The sequence below is a fragment of the Carcharhinus amblyrhynchos genome, chromosome 9 (assembly GCF_965287045.1).
Source record: "Carcharhinus amblyrhynchos chromosome 9, sCarAmb.v2.hapA, whole genome shotgun sequence".
NCBI lineage: Eukaryota > Metazoa > Chordata > Chondrichthyes > Carcharhiniformes > Carcharhinidae > Carcharhinus > Carcharhinus amblyrhynchos.
Window position 1 is genome coordinate 111723159 of NC_137332.1, and position 9668 is coordinate 111732826.

The following is a 9668-nucleotide window of genomic DNA, read 5'->3' on the forward strand; positions in this document are numbered from 1 at the left end:
GTCATCAGCTTTAACATTGGAGTGAGGTGTTTCACCAGTGAAAACATCAATCACATTTTCACTTCAAAATCTGATTGTCCCAACATTGTCCCACAATATTCTGTGGATATCGGAAAAATCTGGACTTTTCAGAGTGTCAACCGATTTCTATCAAAGGCTGTAAATGGAATTGAGAAACAGATCGGTCATGATCTCATTGAAATGCGGAAGGGATTCCAGGATCTGAATGGTTTACTCCTGTTACTCTCTTTTCACTTCCAGCTCAGTCAGTCCGGTGGAGATATTGAACCGAGATCGCATCTGTCTCAAGTGGATGTTTCAGATCCCTCAGTAAAGAGGATCAGGGGAATTCCCCCAGTGTCCTGGACAATTTTCCTCACTGAAACAACAACAGCAAAAAGAGGCTAACTGCTAATCCATCTCATTTATTCTGCTCATGTGTCATACCATATGTCATATAGCTGCTGTATTTCCCTACATAACGGCTGCTCCTGTTCTTCTGAGTAATTCATTGCGGGTGCAGTCAGTTTCTGGGATGGGTTGAGAATCTGTGTGAACTCAAGTCTTTCATTGTTACAAAGCGCACCGCTGCCACCTGCTGACTGAATCACAGTGTTGCAGGGAAGAATTCCCCATTCAAAACGGCCCAAGACATGGGGACTGTCTTTGAAGATTCACAGTCACGATCGGCCGAATGGACTCTGCTGGGTCATATTATGATTCTTACGTGCTCCTTCTGTTCTTAGATTGTATCACATCTGCATTCTGACAATTCATTTCACTCAATGCCATTGTCTGATGATGCATTCCGCAGCCATCATTGAGAAAACTTAGGGCGAGAATGCTCGTCATATCCACAATTGGGTGGGAAATAGACACACATAAGGATTTTCCAGTCGTCTTTAAGTTTGATTTATATTGCGGTATTTGTAAGACGCTGAATCGATCTATAGAACTGAAGAGGATTATCAACAGGTGATCGTTGGACGGTAATGGTGCAGAGTCAATGATTGGTGAACTCACGAAGTGAAGAGGATCGCTGTCAGCCTTGGTATCAAAACCCAGACTTGGACAAATCCGCTCCAATCTGCTGCGCTCACACTGGGGAACAAATCTCTCACCGCACCTCTTCAGACTCGGCAGAGGGTCACTGGGACACGGAGGCTGAAAAAAATCCCCTGTGAAAGCCATGAATCCAACTTCAGTGTATCCTTCAGTGTATATTTCACTCTCCTCTTTACTGAGTTTACTGTGAACTCCTGTCTTGTTTCTATTCCTAACGGATTGCAGTGTAAGAGTAAAAACAAATGCGGTTGCTGTTTTCTTAGGACGTTGTGAGTCCACACCTGGTGGAATGTGCACACTTCTTGTTTCTTTATCTAAGGAGTGATTTACTGACCTCAGAGGGAGAACAGACAGGATTGTCCAGATTGATTTCTGGGCGGGCTGTGGTGTGAGGAGAGAGTGAATAGATTGGGTAAATATTCTGTAGAGTCGAGAAGAACGAGAAGCAATCTTATTGAAACTTGTACAATTCTTACGAAGATTGATAGGATGTCACTGACCAGTCAGAATGAGCCGAAGTGGTGGCGCTATCATAGAATCCCCACAGTGCAGAAGGAGGCCATTCAGCCCATTGAGTCTGTACCAACTCTCCGGCAGAGATTCCCACCCAGTCCCAACCTGCCCGATGCCGCTATGGTAACATTGCAGAGCGACTGGCTCTGGGAGCCATTCATATTGAATGTAGAGCATGTGGACTGGAGAGGATCTTACAGGTGATGATGTGCTCGTCTATCTGCTGTAGGTGGGAGAGGTGATGGATTTGGAATGTGCTGTGGAAGGGGACCTGGTGAGTTGGTGAATTATATCTTTATATTGCTGTTTGTTCTTCTGTCCAATTCACTTCTCCCCATAACATCAGGAAGATCTTCATCTTCTCCTTCAGTTTCAGTGTCAGGCGAGCTTTGAGCTTCCTAACCAGGGGAGTCTGCACACCAGGATCATCATAAAACAACAGTTTGGATTGGCTGAAATGAGGGGGATGAGCAATGCTGTTCCTGCTTCCACAGATACTTGTGCCGGCACCGGTTGCAAATCCCCGAAATACCGGAAAACTCAACAACAATAACTGTAATTTGCATTTACATAGCACCTTTCACGTTGTAAACTTCAAAAGATTCTTCGCATGTGGATTATGGGCCAAAGTTAATATAGTGAAATGGTTCGGGTGAGCAAACTGTTAGTCAAAGAGGAAGGATTTAGGGAATGTTGTTAAAGGAAACACGGAATGGTTGGGGGTAGGGGGAAATGGGGGGCAAGGGGTGAGGAGGGGAGAGATAATCCCAGAGTTTAAGATCTGGCCACGTGAACATAGAGCCGCCAGTGATGAAGCGACAAAAATCAGAGTTTACACAAGAGATCAGAATTCGAATGGCACAGATATGGTAAGATTTGTAAAGCTGCAGATATTTACAGAGATATGAAGGAATGAGGTCATGGAGACATTGATAAACAAAGCCGACAATATTATAATCTAGCCGTAGAGTGCATTCTGGAGTGATGCGTGAACAAGTCTTGCTGCGAGTTAAGATACATGAAGAAGAATTTTGAACAAGTCGACTCACATTAGAATGTGTCCAGAAAAACCGATGTAATTCCAAGAGATCTATATTTGTATTGTTTAATATTAGGAATCAGGTATAGTTATAAGTGGGTTAATTTAGTGTCGCCATGTGAGGCAGGATACAATTATAGTTGGACCAATGATCGACAATGGTGTTTGTATGTGTGGAGGCTTGGTTTTTTGCTCAAATTTGCTTCTGTTGTGCTTACAGAGGTTACCAAATGAAACGTAAGCAAGCTGATGTGATGAAAGTAGTTGTAGACATATAATGTTCAAGGGGAATGTTTTTAACGTCAGTATTTTTCTCCGGACAGTTGGTATGTCTGGTGGGAAAACAGCTCAGATGCTGGGAGAGCAGCAGCATAATTATTCATTATAGCCATGTGGTGTTTACTTCAGAGAGAGCTAATTGACTGGGATTTTTGATGAAAGGAATGGCAGGTGGGTTTCGGTACACAGAGTCATGTGATAATGTGCTTCATTGAAGGAGCTTGGTACGTCGCAGAGAGAAATAAAAAAAAGCTTCCAACTCTGGCTGGGATTTTGTTTCAAGACAGAGATGTTCTCTCCACAAAATTTCTGAAAGCTTCAAGGCTGTTGACACTCACTATAGAAAGTATATTTATAGTTGCTAACTGCACTTAAAGTGGTTTTGGAGCCTGTAAAAAAAAGTTGCTTATTTGGAACTGAAGCAGTGATAAGATAGAAATTAGAGTTGTTTCTTTCCATTTTTAAATATTGTTCAATGAGTTACAGTTAAGCTGCTGCATTTGGTCGAGTTATAATTAAACTGTGTTATTAAATAAAGATTGTTTTACTATTAATGATCCCTAATTTGTTAGTGGAATTATACCTGGTGTGAATGATCCTATCCTCACATTGATGCAACAATAGAAAAAATGTTGGGGTTTTGTCTGTCTTCCGAATTTAATTTGGGATTCAGGTCCAGGACTCTAAGACTGGAGAAGTAGAACTCATTGCTTAGTAACTGGGCCATCTTTAGATAGGAGCGTTTTTTGAGTGTGGTTTTAACTGAGTTCATTGGCAGGTGGCTATAGAAGGATAGAGAGCGGGACATCTCTCTCACCATTGCTCGAAGAAAATCCATACCATGGGCTAATGGTAAAGAACACAAAGACAGGAAACATAAAGAACAGTTGGTTAAGGAAACTAGAGAAATGGATTGAAGTTTCTAAGACGTCCGTAGTTAATGGAATAAGGAGGAACTGCCTTGAACGCAGTGGAAGTAAACGTCAGGCCTGGGCAAAGAAGAGTTAATAAGGTTTGCTACGAACAAGCAACATGTCTGAAGTAATTGTAAGATTTGGTATCCTTGCTTCCATTGTGTGAAGCAACAGTATTCTGCTGGGGGCTGATTTTGTGTCAATTTAAGTCAAGGGAAATCTGAAAGGAGAAGTGGGAAACCGTTGTTAAAAAGTGGAGCGGAAGCTTTGTTTGAAAGGATAGATAGAAAACCAGAAATGGATCCTTGATGAAAACAGCTGATGGAAAGCATTGTTTGAAAGAAGATTTTAAAACGTGTTTGTCTGGGAGTGGAGTTTGGAAACTCATCTTGAGATTGTCATCGAAATTGACGGAAGATGGGCCATATGGTTTCAGAGTGGGGTGTTAATGTTGAAGACTGTAGACATTTGTGAAGATAACTGGGGAGTAATGCAACATTGGAATACAATCAAGCTTTTCACTTTAATTAATGTATTTTTCCAGTTGTTAAGACTAATTAGTGGCTTTGTGACTCTGTTCATCCAGGTTTTTTTATATAAAAATGAAAAAGTTAGGATCCTATGAGACAGACTTCCATTCTGCAAACTTCCCATCCAGTCGTGACACGAATTGGGATTGGCACACAAGAGCTGCCAGTGAATTGGGGCGATCAAGAGTAGCGGTAACAAAAGCCCGGAATACAGTTTCAGCAACAGGTGGTGAGCTGAGGCCCCACAGACACAAGCGATGTTAGAACTGGAATTTCCTTGGGTAAGGGAATGAATGTGAAGTCAGAAGTTCACCTCGGTTGCAGAACAGTTTGGATCAGTATAAGAAATTGTTGGACAGAGGATTGGAGTTTTTGGTGGAGATTAAAATCGGATTTGGCCCTCATTTTTCAATTGTAGAAATTTCTGCTGAACTAGCACCAGATGTTAGACATACGTTGTGACAATTCAGAGCCACTGGAGAGGTCGAGAGAGTTACTGGTGAGGTAAAGAGGGCTGCTGTCAGCGTCCATGCGGTGGAATCTGATTCTGGGTTATTGGTTTTGTTCTTGAACTTCGGCCCCTCCAACTCTGGATCCGAAATCAGCGCATCCCCGGCTCATCCTGTCTGAGGACAGGACCAGTGTGAGACACAGAGACAAACTGCAGCCGCTCCCTGACGAGGTTTGATATCTGGCCCCGTGACGTAACAGGTTTAAACCAAGTCCAGAGGAAGGGAAATGGAGAATAGGACAAAAAGGAAGGTCTGTGATAGGGTGGAAAACAGTAGTGATTAAATGACAAAAGGGATGACGGTGAGAAATAAAAGGGGTTGGAAATGGGGCAAGTGCAATTAGTGTCTGGAGGAAGTATAAATGATGTAGAGATTCTGGCGTTGGACTCGGGTAAATACAGTAAGAAGTCTCAAAACACCAGGTTAAAGTCCAACAGGTTTATTTGGTAGCAAACGCCACTAGCTTTCAGAGCGCTGCACCTTCGTCAGGTGAGTGGGAGATCATATAAAGACACAAAGTCAATTTACAGAATTACATGGTACCAAATTACGAGACATGGCAGGTGTTACGACAACGGATGAATGAACACCGCTCAGCAATCATCAGGCAAGACAGTTCCCTTCCTGTTGGGGAAACTTCAGCCGTCACGGGCATTCGGCCTCTGATCTTTGGGGAAGTGTTCTCCAAGGCGGCCTTCACGACACATGACAACGCAGAGCCTCTGAGCAGAGGCTGATAGCTAAGTTCAGCACACATGAGGACGGCCTCAACCGGGATCTTGGGTTCATGTTCAACCCCCACGACTTGCCTGGATTTGCAAAATCTCACTAACTGTCCTGGCTGGACACAATACACATCTCTTTAACCTGTGCTTCATGTTCTCTCCACTCACATTGTCTGTACCTTTAAGACATGATTACCTGTAAAGACTCGCATTCCAATCATTATTCTGTAAACTGACTTTGTGTCTTTATATGCCCTGTTTGTGAACAGAACTCCCACTCACCTGACGAAGGAGCAGCGCTCCAAAAGCTAGTGGTGTTTGCTACCAAAAAAACATGTTGGACTTTAACCTGGTGTTGTGAGACTTCTTCCGGAGGTATAAATGAGCAGAGCTGAATCATCACCAACAGCTGCCGTCTGAAAACAAAGCCAATAAAAATGCAAAACAAAACGGAAACTGAGATTTTAATCTGAAATTGATTAACACAAAGCTGAATTCAGAAGGTGTAAAATGTCCAGTGGAAATATCAGAAGCTATTTCTCCAGCTTAGGTTGGGCTTTATTGGAACAGAGCAGGATGCCGAGGGTAGAAAGGTGAGAGAGGGAATGGGGCGGACAATTAAGATAACAGGCACTGGAAACTCCGGGTCAGGCTTACGGACAGGACGAAGGTGTTCTGCAAAGATATCACCCAATTTGTGTTTAGTCTCTCCAATGTCGCCAACCTTTCCACCACCTACAACATCATGATTCTGTACAGACAATGCAAACTTGATTTAAATAGTCGCAAGGACTCGAGAGGCTGGATATCCAACTCTATTCCCCGACTGTTAATTCCGTGTGCTAATCAACACATGTGCTGCTCTTTCGGTGAGATGTTGACCAAGGTCTTGTCTGCTTTGAATTATGTTTAAATGCGACGGTAAAGAGAAGCAGGAGAGTTAAAGCTGTGTCCTGACCAAGATTCCTCTCTCAAACAGCACCGATACAAATCGGTTAACTAGCAATTCATTTTATTTGTTTTTATCTGCGAGAACTTGCTCTGTGTGAAGTAACTGCTTTATCTTCCAACATTCCTCCCAGAGTGATGTCGCGATGTAATGCAGGTGCAGCAAGTTTCTGGGATGGGTTGAGACTCTGTGTGAACTCAAGTCTTTCATTGTTACAAAGCGCACCGCTGCCACCTGCTGACGGAACCTCGGTGCTGCAGGAACTAATTCGACCATAACAAATAGAAACAGGAGTCGGCTGTTCAGTTCCTTGAGCTTGCTCCGCCACTCAATAGGATCATAGTTGGCCCGACATTCCTCAGTGTCCACTTTCCCGCCCTTTCCCCATCACCCATGATTACTTTACTGATCAAGAATCTATCTTAGCCTTAAATATAAGCAACGACTCTGGCCCCACAGCTTTCTGTGGCAAGGAGTATCAAAGACTCACAACACTCAGAGGAAAAAATCCTCCTCACCTTAGTCTTAAATTAGCACCGCTTTATTCTGAGACAATTCCCTCTGGTCCTGGACTCTCCCTCGAGAGAAAACACCGTCTCAGCATTTACCCTGTTCAGCCCCATTGGAATCCGATATATTCCAACGAGATTCCCTTTCATTCTTCCAATCTCCAATGAGTTGTTGAGTTCCAGGATAAAGGGTCTAAATTTAAATCATGATGGCTCATTGAATTGTTCAGTGTGACTCCCGCCCTGATTGAAAGTCTACCCGCAAATGCGCAGTGAATGTGATGACACCATGGAAAGGGTGTCAGAGTTGGAAGATGATTGAAAATCCAAATGTTTGATACAATTTTTGCCTTGCAACAAGTACTAAAATTCAAGTAATGAAATTGTTTAAAACTGGAAAGACATAGCCAATATAAAGTTATGCGTTGATGTTCGCAGATATTCCTTATTTACGTTTTGGAGATGTATTAGTAAAATCTGGTGACCATGTTGGTTGAATAGTAAAAGGGATGATTTTGGGATCGGGTACAATCAGTGGGGAGGATATCTCACATTCCACATGTTCACAGACATTTACTAAAAACCCAATTTTAGAAGCTATCGCATTTTCCCTTACTTAACCCTTTTAATTGCCATTATTTCTATGTTAACAGCATCAGTCTCTCGAAACTCTTTATATTCCTTATTTTGCCCCTCTTCAATGTTACTTCCGAATCGCCCCACAATATTTACCTTCGTCGTCTGTAACCTTCCGGTCTGAACAAGTTTCAAATTTCCCAGGATTCTAAAGCCTACTTGCTACACTGTCTTTACAGCCGACCATCCATCTACCCTATGCCCTTTCCGTACTCAGAAATACACGGGGGCTATTCTGGAGATTGTTACCCTAGTGGTTCCTTGTGGCCAACTTCAGACACCAATGCACTCACACTGGGGAGGGACCATTCAACTGCTCCGTGTGTGGGAAGAGATTCACTCCTTTTTCCAACCTGTTGATACATCAGAGAGTTCACACCGGAGAGAAGCCGTTCACCTGTCTGTGTTTGAGATGAAATTCACTTATTCATCCAAACTGCAGAGGTGTCACCGAATTTACAAGTGATTGTGTTTTGCATTGTGCGATTATCGCTGCTGTTAATTACATCCAGGACTGGACCATGTTTATTCGGGTGGATAGGATTTGTTTGCTGAAAAAGTCTGTGTACTGGGAAATAGTTTGATATTTTGGAAGCATAAATTATCTTTCTTTGAAGCACAGCATCTGGTCTTTGATATCTCGGTGACAGGACAATTTGGAGGATTTATGGGGTATGTGGAATCCATCTTTGAATTCAGTTCCTCGATCAGAATCTGTATTAAGACGAGAACTGGAGACAATCATATGGGAATTGGATAGAATGGAGACCAGAGTCATGGCTACAGAAAAACATGGCAGGCATTAAAAAGTTCAGAGTGTAACGTACTTAGAAAAGTTAGTTGGGGGGAAAGAGGTTGTAAGGTAGTTGTGCTGACTCAGGAGCACAATATTATCTCAATTCCGTCTATGAATCAAATTAGCAACATATTTCCATTTCCTGAGTCCTAACTATATTTTTAATTAATAGGATGTGGATGTCTCTGTTTAGACCAGTATTTATTTCTAATCCCTCATGCCCCTTGAGAAAGTGGTGAGCTGCCTTCTTGAACGGCTGAAGTCCCTGAAGGCTAGGTACACCCCTGTGTTGTTCGGGAGGGGGTTCCAGGATATGATTTCCATCAAGTGAAAGTGAAGGAACTGCAATGCATTTCCAAGTCAGGATGTTGAGTGATTTGGAGAGGAACCTCCAGCAGGTAGTTTTCCCATGTGTCTGCTGCACTTGTCCTTCAAGATGATCGTCGTCATGGGATGGGAAGGTGTTGCTGAAGGAGCCTTGGTGAATTTCTGCCGCGCTTCTTGTAGACGGTACACACTGCTGCGACTGCGCACTGATAAGACAAAGAACAACACAGCACGGGAAACAGGCCCTTCGGCCCAACGAGCCCGCGCCGCCGTCCTACTATCTCAGTGACCTATTCATGATTTTAGTCTACGCCTAACGTGCGAGGATCAGGGAGGTCCAATTTAGGGACAATTTTAGTACCCAATCAATCAGCCTAAAAGCACATCTTTGGGGGATGTGGGAGGAAACCGGAGCACCCGGAGGAAACCCACGCAACCACGGGGAGAACGTGCAAACTCCCACAGACACAGGCCCAAATCCATGTGTCCGCACAGCAACAGAGATAGTCTCTGAGCTGTCATGTTGCCCTCGAGATGGTCCAGTTTAATCACACTAACGACATGAAGCAATAGGCAACTCCCGAAGCAACATCCAAGAGCAGCCCACTACAACCTGCCGCCTGCATGCCCCTTGCTGGACTTAAATGCCTGTGGAGACAAAAAAATTCATTATTAAACAGGCAAAGACTAACATTCCTGAAGCAAAACGTATTCCCAAGCCTACAATGTTCAGTAAGGCCTACTATATCCCCCTATATGTAGCCCGCTCATATGGCTGTCTAAGTGACTCTTAAACAACCCTAGCGTGCCTGCTTCCACCACCTTACTCGGCAGTGCATTCCACACCCCCACTACCCTTTGCGTGAAAAACTGC